The sequence below is a fragment of the Phyllobates terribilis genome, unplaced genomic scaffold (genome assembly GCF_046119375.1).
Source record: "Phyllobates terribilis strain yellow unplaced genomic scaffold, ASM4611937v1 Scaffold_13__5_contigs__length_258822181, whole genome shotgun sequence".
NCBI classification, from domain to species: Eukaryota; Metazoa; Chordata; class Amphibia; order Anura; family Dendrobatidae; genus Phyllobates; species Phyllobates terribilis.
Window position 1 is genome coordinate 82,726,168 of NW_027362773.1, and position 17,458 is coordinate 82,743,625.

General features: G+C 44.1%; 1 protein-coding gene across 3 annotated transcripts in view; it reads right to left on the reverse strand.

Moving 5' to 3' along the window:
- The window catches only part of LRRC4C (leucine rich repeat containing 4C), a 1,191,085-nt gene that overhangs the window by 235,841 nt on the left and 937,786 nt on the right, over positions 1–17,458 (reverse strand). Inside the window, exon 1 of one of the 3 annotated variants that reach the window (XM_073658148.1) lies at positions 1,089–2,731. The exons of the other annotated variants lie outside the window; for them this stretch is intronic. The gene's annotated coding sequence lies outside the window, so the exon portion shown is untranslated. Of the gene's footprint in view, positions 1–1,088; positions 2,732–17,458 lie in introns of those variants that run through there. 3 annotated transcript variants of the gene reach the window in all.

Here is a 17,458-nt window from a genome sequence, read left to right on the forward strand (position 1 = left end):
TACAGCCTCCATGCAGCCTCCATACATCAGTAACTAATGCCCGGGCTGTGGAGTTTCCACATTGTTGCTGCTCACATCCCCCCAGAACGTCTCCGGCTGCTCCGGGTTCTGCCTTTTGGCCACAACAGCCCATGTGTAAAACATCTATTCTGCTCCATAAATCTCCTCTGCGCTTTGAGATCCAGGCAACATTTATGTTAATGTGTGGACATGACCCCAACAGGGTTTCTTCAGAGAGCAGATTCTGGTCACTGCAGTAATTACTCCATAAAGACACAGCCTGAAATCACTCCAGAGACTCGAACAACAAGAATTTAATCATTTCCACCAAATGGAACCGATTTATCCGAGCGGGTCTTTCCCCCTGGAACCTTTTTTTTTGATTCCTCATCTGGAAGTGAATTAAACTCCCAAACTGGGGATTAGTGGTTGCATTGGCGCAGAGGAGAGCTCCACCATCAGGGTCAGGTCCCTCTAGGGGTTTGTCATTCTCAGGATTTCTAAACCCAAGGCACACAATGGCTGAGAAAGCCCATGTCCCCCCGCCTGCATTCCACCACCTATCTCCTCAATGGCGACATATAGCCTCTTCCATTATGGACAGAAATTCCTTAAACCTTTCTATTGCAAATTTATGGTAGATAGATCACGAAAGGAAAGATAAATCACCCTAGATGTTGGAAAGATTCAGTCTGCATGGGGCTGTGTGCAAAAGATTACCATTATTATGCTCATCACATGCCACCCCTGGACATAGGGGGGGGGACCAGTAGCAGATAGGGGGGCACCCATACTCTGCTACACTGCATGGATTTAATAGGTAAGACAGCATCACCTCCACCACAATCCATGCATATTTAATGCAGCTGTAGGCTACAGGTGTAAGGGCTCATGCAGGAACTGAGGGGTTAACATCCTCACCAGGCTGCATTATTGCAAAACCTAAAAATTACCCTCGTGCATGCATGCTCCTACAAATCCAGCCTTTCAAACCCAAAACCCACCCTTTTGGGTTCTTTTTGCAAAATATCCCATTTTTTGGGTGGTTTTCCAAGCCCATGTATTTGCAGATAAGGAAAGGTACCTACTGTGTCAGGACAGGATCCAGGTAAACATCCAGGACATTTTAGAGCTGAAGGATTGGAAATTGACCATTGGAGCCAACGTTGGTACAACTAGGCATGGCATAACCCCAGATTAGTAGTATTCCAGCTTAACGTGTTCATTCAACTCTGCCTGCAACTTGACGGATTATTTTACAGGGTTCATAAAAAAATATACCCATCCCCTGAAAAAAAATAAAAAATAAAATAAAAACATAAGACCAAGATATATGAAGACCTGTTTGTCAAACTTTCGCTGTCCAAGGTGCTGAAATCAAACCAATGCAGCTCCCTCCACCTGAGGTCCCTTCACAAGGTGTCCAAGGGAGAAGGACAATGATGAAACCCTCAGTCTGCACCTCTTGGGTTCTGCCTTAAAATCCAATCCATCCCTGGTCCATATGAAGCCTCCGATCTTCATAGTTATCCCACAGCTTCCCTGCGCACCATAACTCATCAGCTTGTCTAGGTCCAGCCAAATCCCAATAAGAAACTTTCACCCTTTCCAAAAAAGATCTGATTAAATTTCCAATCACAGCCCAGTGCAGCTCTGCATGGTGGGTCCTTTCTTCTTTCTTTTTTTTTCTCACCCTGCCTTTCTCTCTATTTCTTGGATCCTGTAATCCTGATGCCCAAAACTCCAGTCATTCAGTGTTCTTCTTCTCAGCCTCCTCTGCAATTTCATGATATCACATTCTGTGAGAGATGCAGCCGGCAATAAATCCTTCAGCCTTGCTTGGAAGCACCTGGTGGATTATGTTTCTTCCTCATATCATTCCTGGTGGTTGATGATGAGCTTGGGATAGCAAAAAAAAAAAAATCCTGAATTGATGGAGATCTGTCTCCACATGGGGTGACTTGTCGGAGGGATTTAGGATTCTCCATAGAATTGTGCATTCACCTCCTGCAAACTACTGCCACAATCCATGCCTATGATGTGTCAACCAGTGGATCCTTCTAATTCAGGCAAATCCTGCTCTGTCTTCTTCTGGAACTGTGTGCTCTGCTCCTTCTCTCTCTGCTCAACCCCCTCCACTCAGGAAAACAGGAGGAAAAAAAACTACTTAATTTTCAGCAGCATATCCACAAATCAGGTGCTTATAGTTCCTTGTTCCAGCAGAGAAATGCACAATTCATGCAGCAGAGCTTCCTTTACTCCACAGTCTCCGGCCAGATGAACATGGATCTTGCAATAACTCCTTATTGCAATTCCAGATTTCACATCTAGTGAAGCTTTGCTTCTTTCTCTCACTCCCTCCGTCCTCCCTCCCAAATCCCCCCCCACTCTTCCCTCAACCTTTTCCTATCCGCTCTCCCTTTTTTCCCTTTTTTTTTTCTCTTCACCTCCCTCTCCCACTTTTTTTTTCTTCCTTTTCTCTGCTTGTGATGAATAAAATACAATTACCCAATTACCTCCCATCATCTTTGCACTGATTGGTCAATTGCATTAACACTTGATGTCTTTGAATAAGGGAATGAAGCCAACTGGTGGTGCAGGGCTGCCACCTACCTGTCACTATGGGGCACTGCAGGACTCTGCGCCCACAACTTGTGTCTTAGAGACAGATAAACATGTGTTGTTGTCAGAGTCCGGCTTTTCTGCTCCCTGATCAAGCTTAGCTTTATATTGGAGGAGAAATAAGAAGCAAATCTTTAAAAAAAAGAAAAAAAAAAAAAGGGAAACCTATAGATTTTAGCTGCAAGAACTACAGGTAGCAGCATGACTACAAAAAAATGCAGATAATCGCTAATATTGTGTCTCTAAATCTGGAAACACTAATGTTGGTGCAACGGCATTAATATTATCAATTGGCATGCTGGGACTTGTAGTCTGGCTGCTTTATCGTCTCCTTGTCTGACTAAAGCTTGGATCGAAAGCATATCATATAAAAATAGAAGGAAAAAAAAAAAGGAAAATGACGTAAATCATCATCTGCGCTGTACGCCATTTCTGGAGAATATTCTTAACCCCTTCATATCCCATGCACAATGACTACCGCGCTGCTGGGACTGTAGGACAGATGGTGGGGCGCCGTCTGGCAGCATGCATGTTTATTTTTTTATTGCATGACTTCTCGGTTAAGTCTTGGGGTTGTCTTCTACCCTACCTCTCTGCCATATTGGAAAGAGACAGTGTTTTGTTCATATTATGCAAACCAATGCAATGGTGTGGAAAGGAAAATGCTCAATCCCCTTTCCAGTTAAACATTTGTCCACCCAATTTTTGAGGAGTGGGGGGAGTTTGATGGCCATGGATCCAAAATGTCAATGTTTTCTTCCAGGCGTCACTTTTGCCTTGTGTCTTGGTCTTCATTATGCTGGAAAATGCCTCATCACTACATTGCTCATGGATGATGGGAGAAGTTGTTCTTAGAGGAGGTTTAGATCCAAATCTTTATAAATGGCCGTGTTCATAGGCAAAATTGTGAGTGAGCTCCTCCATGGATGAGAAGCCTCCACACATGGATGGTCTCAGGATGCTTTACTGTCCGCAGGACACAGGACACATGGCATCGTTACCTTTTCTTCTCCGGTCAGTTATTCTTCTGGATGTCCTAAACAGTCTTCATCAGAGAAATAACTGTACCCCGTCTTCTGCAGTCCGATACCTGCACGTCCTGCAAAGTTATTTCTCTGATGAAGCCCCCTTCAGATGCTTTGGAAACTCCCGAAGAATGAATGTCCAGAGAAGAAAAGGTAAGTGCAACCATGAGACCTGTGTCTGCCAACGGTAATGCCTCCTGAGACCATTCATGTGTGGGGGCTTCTCATCCATGGAGGGGGCTCAGTCACAATTATATCTAAGACCACGACCATGAATAAAGAAGGGGGGGATGTAAACCTCCTCCAAGAACAACTTTCTTCATCATCCAGGACAATGTGACGATGATGCTTTTTCCAGCATGATGGAGACCAGGACACAAGTCAAAAGTGATAACTCATGGCTCGGAACAAAACAGTGAAATTTTGGGTTCATGGACCAAGAGACTCCCTAGATCTCAATCCCAAAGAGATTCTGTGGTCAATCCTCAAAAAGCAAAAAACGAAAACCAGAAATTGTGATAAACTCCAAGCACTGATGAGACAAGAACAGGCGGCCATCAAACAAGATCTGGCCTAGAAGCCGATATCCATCTGCCGAGGTGAAGGGCGGAAGTCTTCAAGAATAAGGGTCAACATGTTGTCTCAATGGTTAGCACTGTTGCATTGCAGCGCTGGGGTCTTGGGTTCAAATCCCACCAAAGACGATATCTACAAGAAGTTTGTGTGGGTTCCCTCTGGATTCTGAGTTTTCATGTAATACCTCTCCTGACCACAGGGTGTGCTGTTAGGGTGATGTTGTCTGTATATAAGTATAACGTATTTTTACTTAAGCAAACGCTAAGATGCCACCTAGTGACAGAAATATGTATTGCAGTATTTTAAATGTAATAATAATAATAATGTAAATTATGGATCTTGCTAGATAGAAGTATAATATAGGCTACATTTAATATCTCTTACATTAACAGTGCTAGCATATAATTTACAGAATTAACCTCCAAACTGTGACTGTTGCAGCTGTTGTGAAACTTCATCTCCTAGCATATGGATGTCCTGGCATGTTGGGTGTTGCAGTTACATAACAGGAGGGGAGTCACAGATTGAAGGAGTAATGGTTAATATGATAATAATGCTGATCTGGAATTAAGACCCTCAGGACTGGCTGTCAGCCTGTGGCCAGAATTTATTGGGTTGTAGCTTAGCACTAAAACGGCCCCCCGCTCGGCTTAACTGAGGCGCGTTCCTTCACCCACCATCCTATGGACAACACACTGGGATGTCACGACGACTTGCGTCGAATAACAACCTCAGCTCAACTACATCGAGCAGCACAACTCTACTATATTTAGATATTTCTTTTTTTTCATGTTAAATGGTTTTAAGCAATTGGGTCAGGAAAACCACAACATATTCTAGTTATAAGACCTGCACGGTATGATCGGCACCTGCTGTTATTACACATCATGGCCACTTCTAGGAGAATTTATTCCCACTGATCTAAAGCCCAAAAGACAGAAATTCAGATGTGACTGCAAGAGTAAAGGATAGATAGATAGATAGATAGATAGATAGATAGATAATATATAGATAATAGATAGATAGATAGATAGATAATATATAGATAATAGATAGATAATAGATAGATAATAGATAGATAATATATAGATAGATAATAGATAGATAGATAGATAGATAGATGGATAGATAATAGATAGATAGATACATAGATAGATAGTAGACAGATAGATAATAGATAGATGATTGATAGATGATAGATAGATAATAGATAGATAGATAGATAGATAGATAATAGATAGATAATAGATAGATAGATACATAGATAGATAGTAGATAGATAGATAGACAGATAGATAATAGATAGATGATTGATAGATGATAGATAGATAGATAGATAGATAGATGATAGATAGATAATAGATAGATAATAGATAATAGATAGATGATAGATAGATAGATAGATAGACAGATAGATAGATAATAGATAGATAGATAGATAGATAATTGATAGATAGATAATAGATAGATAATAGATGATAGACAGATAATAGATAGATAATAGATAGATATATAATAGATAGATAGATGATAGATAGATAGATAGATGAAAGATAGATAGATAATAGATAGATAATAGGTAGATAGATAATAGATAGATAGATAATAGATAGATAATAGATAAATAATAGATAATATATAGATAGATAGATAGATAGATGATAGATAGATAATAGATAGATAGATGATAGATAGATGATAGATAGATGATAGATAGATAATAGATAGATAGATAATAGATAGATAGATAGATAATAGATAGATAATAGATGATAGATAGATAATAGATAGATAGATGATAGATAGATAGATGATAGATAATATATAGATAGATAGATAGATAATACATAGATAATAGATAGATGATAGATAGATAGATGATAGATAGATAATAGATAGATAGATAATAGATAGATGATAGATAGATGATAGATAGATAATAGATAGATAGATAGATAAATAGATAGATAATAGATAGATTAATAGATAGATGATAGATAGATGATAGATAATAGATAATAGATAGATGATAGATAGATAATAGATAATAGATAGATAATAGATAGATAGATAGATAGATAATAGATAGATAGATAATAGATAGATAGATAGATAGATGATAGATAGATAATAGATAGATAGATGATAGATAGATAGATGATAGATAATATATAGATAGATAGATAGATAATACATAGATAATAGATAGATGATAGATAGATAGATGATAGATAGATAATAGATAGATAGATAATAGATAGATGATAGATAGATGATAGATAGATAATAGATAGATAGATAGATAAATAGATAGATAATAGATAGATTAATAGATAGATGATAGATAGATGATAGATAATAGATAATAGATAGATGATAGATAGATAATAGATAATAGATAGATAATAGATAGATAGATAGATAGATAATAGATAGATAGATAATAGATAGATAGATAGATAGATAGATGATAGATAGATAATAGATAGATAGATGATAGATAGATAGATGATAGATAATATATAGATAGATAGATAATACATAGATAATAGATAGATGATAGATAGATAGATGATAGATAGATAATAGATAGATAGATAATAGATAGATGATAGATAGATGATAGATAGATAATAGATAGATAGATAGATAAATAGATAGATAATAGATAGATTAATAGATAGATGATAGATAGATGATAGATAATAGATAATAGATAGATGATAGATAGATAATAGATAATAGATAGATAATAGATAGATAGATAATAGATAGATAGATAGATAATAGATAGATAGATAGATAGATAATAGATAGATAGATAGATAGATAGATAATAGATAGATTAATAGATAGATGATAGATAGATGATAGATAATAGATAGATGATAGATAGATAATAGATAGATAATAGATAGATAGATGATAGATAGATAGATGATATATAATAGATAGATGATAGATAGATAGATAGATAGATAGTTCTCCTTACATCCCTGTACATCTCCATCCATTGTTACATTGTATCTGCAGTATTCTCTTCGGTCCATATTGCTTCTGTAGATGTAACTATAATGCCGGGTGATGATGATATCTTGTAGATTTCGGGGTGGCGATCACCGGACTGTTCTTGTGACTGCGGTTTTGGAGCTTTTCTCGCCGCCTCTGGGACAGCTGACAGCTCCATTAGGTCGGCGTATGCTGACGGATGAGTGTACAGCATACGTGTGAACTCTCTCACATGCTCACATGACAGCGCTGCCCCCCGGCTCTCATATCTGAGTAACGCACGCTGCATGGTGAATTACAGAGGATGTTTAGGGAAGGTTTAGCAAACGGGAATATCTCATTTACTAATTGCATCATATTAAACCATAACAGGGGATTATGGGGAAGGAAGAGCCCTGATCGTCCTGACTTCTGCCATATACCATGGATCATCCGGCATTATCAGACGCTCTGCTAACAATCCACGTACACTGCACTGCAGGGATATCATACACAGGGTCTGAGAAGCCCACCAGAGCATCAAAAGGACTCCTAGTAGATCCAGGCTCTTAAAGGGGTATGCTCAAGGATGAATGTTATACCTTATCTGTGGCTTAGGGGATAACTGTACGATCGCTAGAGGTCTGATGCTGACGATCTCGGGCTGTCCCATTAAGAATGAATGAATGAATGTGCGCATGATCATCCCCCACTCCTTATTCACACAGGACTCTTGGTGCTTCATGTCCATCTTTTGCGCTTGTACTCAGTTTTGGCTTATAAATGCTGATGCAAAACACAGACCAGAATAGCTAAGTGTGAATAAGACCAAAGAAAGACACGGATGAGGACCAATGCAACGTTGTGACCAGTGCCGTCCTCTGAATGAGAGACCATTAGAAGTTCTCAAACAATAAGTTACAAAGGGAAAACCTGAAACTACACATTCAATATCTGTCCCAAAGCCCCTGAACAGGATGTCCCAAAGCCCCTGAACAGGATGTCCCACTGCCGGATCCTACATATCAGAGGGGCACTGTGGTTACTTCCAGCATCCTGGGTGAAAAACTTTCCTAAAGGGGTCTCCTCTGCATAAACATGGTTGGCCGCTCTATGGAGACAGTCAATAAGACTTTTTAATTAAGTTTTAAAACTGTGTGTAAATGGTTTTTATTTTCTTCAAATCTGTTTTAATTTATTGATAAGAGAGCAGCCATCTTACCTGAACTTCTGTTGTCCTCTTTTAGCAGCCACATTAATAAAGAAAGCTGGTGTCTGGAGATGATTCGTTGTCTAATTAATGTGAGTGCAGTGACGCTCTGTGACTTGTGTATGAAGGAGGGGGGGTGAGCTGTGACATCACCTATTGTGAATGGTGGATCCTGTGTTATATACTGTATATAGAGTCGTTATCAGTCATTGTACAGGAGGAGGAGGAGGTGAGCTGTGACATCATCTATTGTGAATGGTGGATAATGTGTTATCTGTAGTGTTGAGCGAGCATGCTCGACACTGCTCGGTACTCGCCCGAGCATCTCACTACTCGGGATGTTCGGCGAGCACCGAGCATTTCCGGGTTACTCGGGCGGGAGCTCGGGTCTCCGCCCTGCACGTTTGGCGCTCTTTACAGAGCCAATAAACATGCAGGTTTTGCCAGCCAGTCACTGTAATGCCGCAGCCATGTTGTTTGTGGGCATTACAGTGATTGGCTGGCCGCACAGCGTCACATCGAGTATTTAAAACCTGGCGCCGCCATCTTGGACACAGTCGCTCCGGATCAGACAGTGTAGGGACAGTACTGCTGAGCTAGGGAGAGATTTATACTGCGAAATAGTTAGTGTAGGGTCTGTAAAGGCTGCCAGATCAAACAAACAGTCCTTCTCAGGACTAATATCCATCCCAGATACCAGGCAGGCTGTATAGGAGACACAGTGGTTATACCAGGAAACGCTGCATTACAGTCCTGTGTGCTCCTGCTGGTCAAATTGCTGGACTTATCCCCCGGTCTCAGGGGCCAGGAAAAATCCTTTTTTTTTTAATCTAAATCCTGTATTTTTTTTTCCCTCAGTCAGACTGTTCAAATACAGTGTGAACAGCTTATTAATTGGATAGCAGATAATACTTCCAGTTACCTGAGCACCACCACCTCCGGTCTGTCTTCCACACGGTCCAGTGTTAGTAGCCGTGAGTCTCGACCGCATACTCCTCCTCACCCTGATGCTCCTTCCTCCCACCATGCCGAGTGTTGTCAGACAGCAACTGATCCCACACTTGAACACTCTGAAGAGCTGTTCACTGCTCCATTTCCATATTTGTGCCCCTCGCCTGCTCCGCTTGAAGTGGTGGAAGAGGAGATCCCATGTAGCGATGACCAAATATTTGAACAGCCAAGGCCACAGGAAGTCGACACTGGCAATTTGTCACAAGAGGTGGACGATGACGAGACACAATTGCCAGGAAGTGAGGAGGAAGATCGTGGGGCGCAAGTGTAAGAGGAGGAGGTGGTGGATGATCTAGTAACTGACCCAACGTGGCAGGAGGACACGCAGAGCGAGGCCAGCAGCACACAGGGGGAGGGAGGCAGAGTACCCCAACAGGCAGGAAGAAGCAGTGTGGTGGCCGCACACAGAAGGCGGGCAACCTTTCCCCGTAACACCAACACGAGGGACGTTGACAGTACAACCGGTAGGTCTTCCCGAGTCTGGAATTTTTTTAAAGACTCTGCTGATAACCCCAAAAAGGCCATTTGTCCCACCTGCCATGCCAGCATCAGCAGGGATGACAAAACTACCAGCCTGACCACCACCAGCATGATCAGGCACATGGCAGCAAAGCACCCGACTTTGTGGGGCGAACCCCAGGGTCCACGACCAGTGTCAGCGGGAGTCACCACTGCTTCTTCCGCTGTTGTGCTTGTAATAGAACCCCCTGTTGTGCATGCAAGGCAATCCCCTGTCCATACTCCACGCAAAGATGCCCCCTACTCTCAGTCTTCACTTGTTATGGCAGTTCCTCAAGAAACAGCATCAACGTCCACGTCCACGTCCCACCGCAGCGTTCAATTGTCCATATCCCAGAGCTTTGAACAAAAGCGCAAATTCGCAGCCAACGCCCCACAGGCCACAGTCCTAAATTCGCACATTTCACAACCTTATGGCGGTGGCTGTCCCTCGGTACTCGGTCCCCAGCCGACACTATTTTGCCCGGTGTGCCATCCCCGCACTACACAAGCACGTGTCCCAAAACATTTGCCGTGCCCTCAACAATGCAGTTACTGGGAGAGTCCACCTGACAACGGACACGTGAACAAGTGCTTGTGGCCAGGGACAGTACATCTCCCTGACGGCACACTGGGTAAACATAGTGGAAGCCGGGACCCAGTCGGACCTTGGGACGGAACACATCCTCCCCACACCGAGGATTGCGGGCCCTATGTCAGTCAGAGTTGCCTCGACAGTGTACAGCTCCTGCGCATAATCCTCCTCCTCCATCTCAGATATCACCACATCAGTTACCAGCTGGAAGCACTGCAGTACTGCCTCAGCCAAGCAGCAACAGGCTGTGCTGAAACTCATAAGCTTAGGTGATAAACCTCACACTGCATGTGAGTTGTGGACAGTTGTGAAAGAGCAGGCAGATCTGTGGCTGAGACCGCTGAACCTACATCCAGGTATGGTCGTGTGTGACAATGGCCGTAACCTGGTGGCGGCTCTGAGGCGAGGCGACATCACACACGTAACATGCCTGGCTCATGTGCTTAACCTCGTGGTTCTGCGGTTTCTTAAATCGTACCCTGAGTTGCCAGATCTGCTCGTCAAAGTACGCCGCCTGTCAGCTCATTTTCACAAGTCGGCTACAGCATCCGCCACCCTTGCTGTGTTGCAGCAGCGTTTGCAGCTTCCGGCACACCGACTGGTGTGTCATGTCCCCACACGTTGGAACTCTACCCTCCACATGTTGCAAAGGATTTGTGAGCAGAAGAGAGCAGTTGTGGAGTACCAGCTGCAGCAAGGTTGTCGATATTCAGGTCAGACTCCACACATAAGACCTCAGGAGTGGACCTGGATGTCTGACATATGTACCATCCTGACAAACTTTGAGGAGTCCACCAAGATGGTGAGTGGCAATGACGCCATCATTAGCGTCAGCATCCCACTTGTCTGTCTTTTGCAATGCTCTCTGCAGAGAATTAAAGAGGAGGCATTGCAGCCAGAGTATGATGAGATGGATCAAGATGCCACAATGGGCGATTACACACAGCCCAGCCTCATCTCATCCCAACGTGCATTGGGGGACAATGAGGGAGAGGAAGAGGAGGAGGAGGAGGACGAACAGGAGCTTGTATCATGCACTGTAGACGGTAGTAGCTGTACAACTGTCATACCGTCGGTTCAGCGTGGGTGGCCTGAGGACAGGGAGGAGGAGGAGGAGGAGGAGAGCATGGTCAGTCGTCATCTTGGTGAGGACACGGAAGTCTTGCCCGTTACCAGTCTGGCACGCATGGCTGACTTTATGTTACGCTGCCTTAACCGTGACCCTCGCGTTGTCAAAATGTTGGGTGACAGTCATTACTGCTTGGTGACACTTTTAGACCCACACTACAAGGAGAACTTGCACTCTCTTATTCCTGAGGTGGAGAGGTCTACAAAAATGGGGCAATACCAGAAGGCCCTTGCTGCAGAAATGTTAAAAAAATTCCCATCTGAATACGCTAGCAGCAGAGGTCACAGTTCGTTGCCCAACCAAGGCGTACAGGCGAGAGAGACACACCTCCAATCCAGCAGAGGCAGGGGAACACTGTCAACATTCTGGGACAGTTTTCTGAGACCCGCCCAGCCTACAGACCCTGAGGCGCGGATTACTCTCACAAGGAGTGAAAAGTTTCAAAAGATGGTGAGGGAGTACCTTGCCGACCGCACCAGTGTCCTCCGTGATTCCTCTGTGCCTTTTAATTATTGGGTATCCAAGCAGGACACTTGGAATGAGCTCGCTCTGTACGCCTTGGAGGTCCTGGCCTGCCCTGCCGCTAGCGTGTTATCGGAGCGTGTTTTTAGTGCCGCTGGGGGAATTATAACTGATAAGCGCACTCGCCTGTCAACTGACAATGCTGACAAGCTGACCCTTATCAAAATGAACAAGGGCTGGATTGGGCCAGACTTCTCATCACCACCAAATGACAGCAGAGTAACATAAAGTCCAATCCACTGTGTTATTTCGGGAGGTGTATTCCCATGCACCGCTTCACACCCACACATGGGTATACGCTTCCTCATTTCGGCTGTATTTTCCTCTTCTCCTTATCCTCAGCCTCCACCACTATACCACCAGGGTGACCGTGGTCCGTGTTGCCAGCATTGCAAGTTCCTCCGTCCTATTTTTTGGCAACTTTTGCTTGGAAGGCATAGGCAAAGACTATGGGAGACCCACTCCCCAATAATTGGAATAATGTTTTTAATATGCTGTACTGCATGGCTCTTGCAAGGGGCATTAAAATCGTCTTGTTAAGCTACTGCGACCTCCACGTCTCTTCCAAGGGGCATTAAAACCGTCTTGTTAAGCTACTGCGACCTCCACCACTTTTCCAAGGGGCATTGATATTGTCTTTTTATTCCACTGCGACCTCCACCATTCTTCCAAGGTGCATTAAAACAGCCTTTTTAAGCTACTGCGACCTCCAACACTCTTCCAAGGGGCATTAAAACTGTCTTGTTAAGCTACTGCGACCTCCACCATTCTTCCAAGGGGCATTAAAACCGTCTTGTTAAGCTACTGCGACCTCCACGTGTCTTCCAAGGGGCATTAAAACCGTCTTGTTAAGCTACTCTGACCTCCACGTCTCTTCCAAGGGGCATTAAAACCATCTTGTTAAGCTACTGCGACCTCCAACACTCTTCCAAGGGGCATTAAAACCGTCTTGTTAAGCTACTGTGACCTCCACGTCTCTTCCAATGGGCATTAAAACCGTCTTGTTAAACCACTCTGACCTCCACGTCTCTTCCAAGGGGCATTGAAATGTTGTTTTTAATTAACTCTAACCTCCACGACTCTTCCAACGGGCATTGCATTTCCTCCTAATTTTAGTCAGCTTTTGCTTTTCATTGCATAGGCGAAAACTAAGGGAGACCCACTCCCCAAGAATTGGTAGAAGGTTTTTAGTATGCTGTAATCCACGTCTGTTTCAAGGGGCATTGCAGTTCCTCATAATTTTTGGAAAGCCTTCCATTCACTGCTTAGGCCAACAGTGTACAGGAGACCCAGTTGCTATAAATGGAAAAAATGGTTTAGTTAAGGCCCTCTGAACTCCATGTCACTTCCAAGGGGCATTGGAGTGCCTCAAAATTTTTAGTAGGCATTGCACTCCCTGTATGCCCTATAACTGTGTAGCTGAACCGCTCCTTTTGGTACAAAAACATATCCTACAAGACATGTGTGGTTGACTGGCCTGATATTGATGTGAATGGTCCCTGTTCCTCCTGCTCTTTCCCCTTTGCCACCACCTCATCCATCATTCATCACCTGAAGCTTTGTTTTAACAGGAGTCATAGAACTGGGATAGTAGCAGGAAAACATCCAGCAATCCTTGGAGGAGGTAGGATATGCGCCAAAACGCTGACCACCTCAGGCCTAGCCGCTACTACATACATGCGCTTGCATTCCAAGGAACAGAAAGCTAAGGAGATGGATGGCCTCATGATCATGAATAATTTACTCGTTGTGTAGGAGGCCGACCACTGCTGCTGTCTACCTTCTGAACTTTGTGTTGAAGCCTGATTGACCCAGGACCCGCAATCCTCTATGTCTGGAGGACGTGTTGCATCCCAGTGTCCAACTGTGTCCCGGCTTCCACAATATTAACCCAGTGTGAAGGCGTCAGTCAGATGGACCATCCCTGGCCACATTCACTTGTCCACATGTTTGTGGTTAGGCTGTCCTTCAAATAGGGGCGGCTGGGGACCGTTTATGGACACCCGGCCGCCTCCAGGTGGCTGGGGACCGTGTGTGGACACCCGGCCGCGGGGCGGCTGGGGACCGAGTATGGATTCCAGGCCGCCAAAGCAGCCATGACGTGGTGGCCAGATTCCGCCTCCACATGCCTAAAAGGCCCAATTTCAAATGCAAGCAAGCTAGCAGTATGGTATTGCAGCCTGGGGGTGGGTGGGTCGCAGGTTGCACACTTACGCTTGCATTCCAAGAAAAAAAAGCAGATGCTAACTTCTATCATCATCATCATGCTCCTCACCTTGGCACTCTCAACTCCCCTGATGGAGAAGCCAGGGCCCACCGGAGGAGTCTGGTTCTCTGGTGGGCTCGTCCAATGCTGCCCTAATGCAGGCCAGGCTAAGAAAAGTGTGGGGGAAGTTCACAGGAGAAATAGGGGCGGCTGGGGACCGTTTATGGACACCCGGCCAACCCAGGCGACTGGGGACCGTGTGTGGGCACCCGGCCGCGGGGCGGCTGGGGACCGAGTATGGACACCCGGCCGCCCCCTGGTGGCTGGGGACCGAGCGTAGACACCCGGCCGCCGGGCGGCTGGGGACTGAGTATGGATACCAGGCCGCCGACGCAGCCATGACATGGTGGCCGGCGTCTGTCTCCACATGCCTAAAAGGCCCAATTTCAAGTGCAAGCAAGCTAGCAGTATGGTATTGCAGCCTGGGGGTGGGTGGCAAGTTGCTCACTTACGCTTGCATTCCAAGAAAACAAAGCAGATGCTAACTTCTATCATCATTATTATGCTCCTCACCTTGGCACTCTCAACTCCCCTGATGGAGAAGCCAGGGCCCACCGGAGGAGTCTGGTTCTCTAGTGGGCTCGTCCAATGCTGCCCTAAAGCAGGACAGGCTAAGAAAAGTGTGGGGGAAGTTCACAGGAGAAATAGGGGCGGCTGGGGACCGTTTATGGACACCCGGCCGCCCCTTGGTGGCTGGGGACCGAGCGTGGACACCCAGCCGCCGGGCGGCTGGGGACTGAGTATGGATACCAGGCCGCTGACGCAGCCATGACATGGTGGCCGGCGTCTGCCTCCACATGCTTAAAATGCCCAATTTCAAGTGCAAGCAAGCTAGCAGTATGGTATTGCAGCCTGGGGGTGGGTGGGTGGCAGGCTGTATACTTGCGCTTGCATTGCAAGGAATGGGGGAGGTACAATTGAACACTGCCCTGGGACAAGGACTTGCACGGGGATAGTTGCAAGTCTGCATCTTCTGATGCGGCAAGGATCACTTCTGATGGGCACACTTTTAGGCAGCGACCTGGGTGTCAGATATGCTTCCAGGGGTCTTCCCCATGCTGTTCCCATGTCTTTTCAGCACTGTATGCATGTGTCACACAGCACATGGCCAGATAAGATTGTAAAATGTTAAAATGACATTTCCCGGTGAATGCATTTGTCACGGTTGAAAGCAATACAAAAGTGCAAAAACGCATAAAAAATGGTACTTGTGAACATAGCCCAAGGTGTGGAGGAGTATTTTTGTTTTTGGTTATTTATTTTACCATATACACAAGTCTTTACCCTGGAAAGGAAGTTCCTTAACATATTTCACAGGAAAAAAGTTTCACTTTTGTTTTTAAACTTTTTATTGTGAGCCCGTAAAAGTGGCTTAATACCTCTGACCACGTTGTTGACAGCAGTGACCTGGGGGTCAGAAATGCTTCCTGGGGCGATCCCCATGCTGTCCCCATGTCTTTTGAGCACTGTCACTATCGTTTTGGGCACTTTTTAGGCTTTCTACAGACTGCCGGGGGTGCCGCCGCAAAAATGCTCGGGTCTCCCATAGACTAACATTGGGCTCGTTGCTCGGGTCGAGCACCCAAGTATCACGGTGAGCTCAGCCCGAGCTTCGAGCAACCAAGCATTTTAGTGCTCGCTCAACACTAGTTATCTGCTGTACATACAGGTGTTATCAGTCATTATACAGGAGGAGGAGGAGGTGAGCTGTGATATCACCTATTGTGAATAGTGGATAATGTGTTATCTGCTGTATATAGAGGTGTTATCAGTCATTATACAGGAGGAGGTGAGCTGTGACATCACCTATTGTGAATGATGGATCCTGTGTTATCTGCTGTATATAGAGTTGTTATCAGTCATTATACAGGAGTAGGAGGAGGTGAGATGTGACATCACCTATTGTGAATGGTGGATCCTGTGTTATCTGCTGTATATAGAGGTGTTATCAGTCATTATACAGGAGTAGGAGGAGGTGAGATGTGACATCACCTATTGTGAATGGTGGATCCTGTGTTATCTGCTGTATATAGAGGTGTTATCAGTCATTATACAGGAGTAGGAGGAGGTGAGATGTGACATCACCTATTGTGAATGGTGGATCCTGTGTTATCTGCTGTATATAGAGGTGTTATCTGTCTTTGTAATGCTGTCTGTTATGATAATGAGATGATTGCTGATCTCCACTGAGCAATCCTTGTCCTACTATTATGAAGCTATTATGGAGTTTTATTATGTTTATTATAAATAAATGTAAATAAATATGTGTGAAAAAAAATGTAAACAGATAAAAAAAAATCAACAGTTGATCATTTTCTATTTGTTTATTTGAAGTCAAAATAATGACATAAAACATAAATTCAACTGGGAATGAGTCTACATTCACTTGGAAAGTTTACTTTTTTAATTTAAAGTTTGTGATCTGGCAGTATATCAGCATCTGGTGCATCCAATCTGTTCCGCCTGATCTGCTGGTTACAAAAATACATTTTTGGATGGTTTTGCATGATAAGTGCACGTTTTATTGAGTTCACATAATGTGTTCTCCTAAATGTTCATGAAATAATATTGGTGCTGAAATAATAAGTGCAGTGCTATTTTTTCTCCCTCGTTTAGCTTCAAAATTCAGTCATTTTGTGAAGTTCTCAAACTCTGGAAAGTGTCCAAGATTTGAGCATCTCGCTTTCCACACAGGTGGGTTTTAAATGACTGAGAAATTAAGTAAATTGTGCAGGAATTCATTAGTATCGATACATTTGAAGTTCACAATTGGTATCTGTATTATATCCCTCCGAATGGCAAAAACTGAGAAGAGGCGTCCAAGATAAGAATCCCAAGATATTCAGAATTGGAGGATCCTGCGTTTATTTAATTTCCTTCTTTCCTTTTCATGAGGACTTTATTGTCAATGTTCTTGGTTCTTGTAGTATAAAAATTCAGTATGGGCTCACAATTCCCAATCAGGAAGGAAGATCTCCTTATATCCCAATTTCTTCATCTATTCTTCACTATTTCT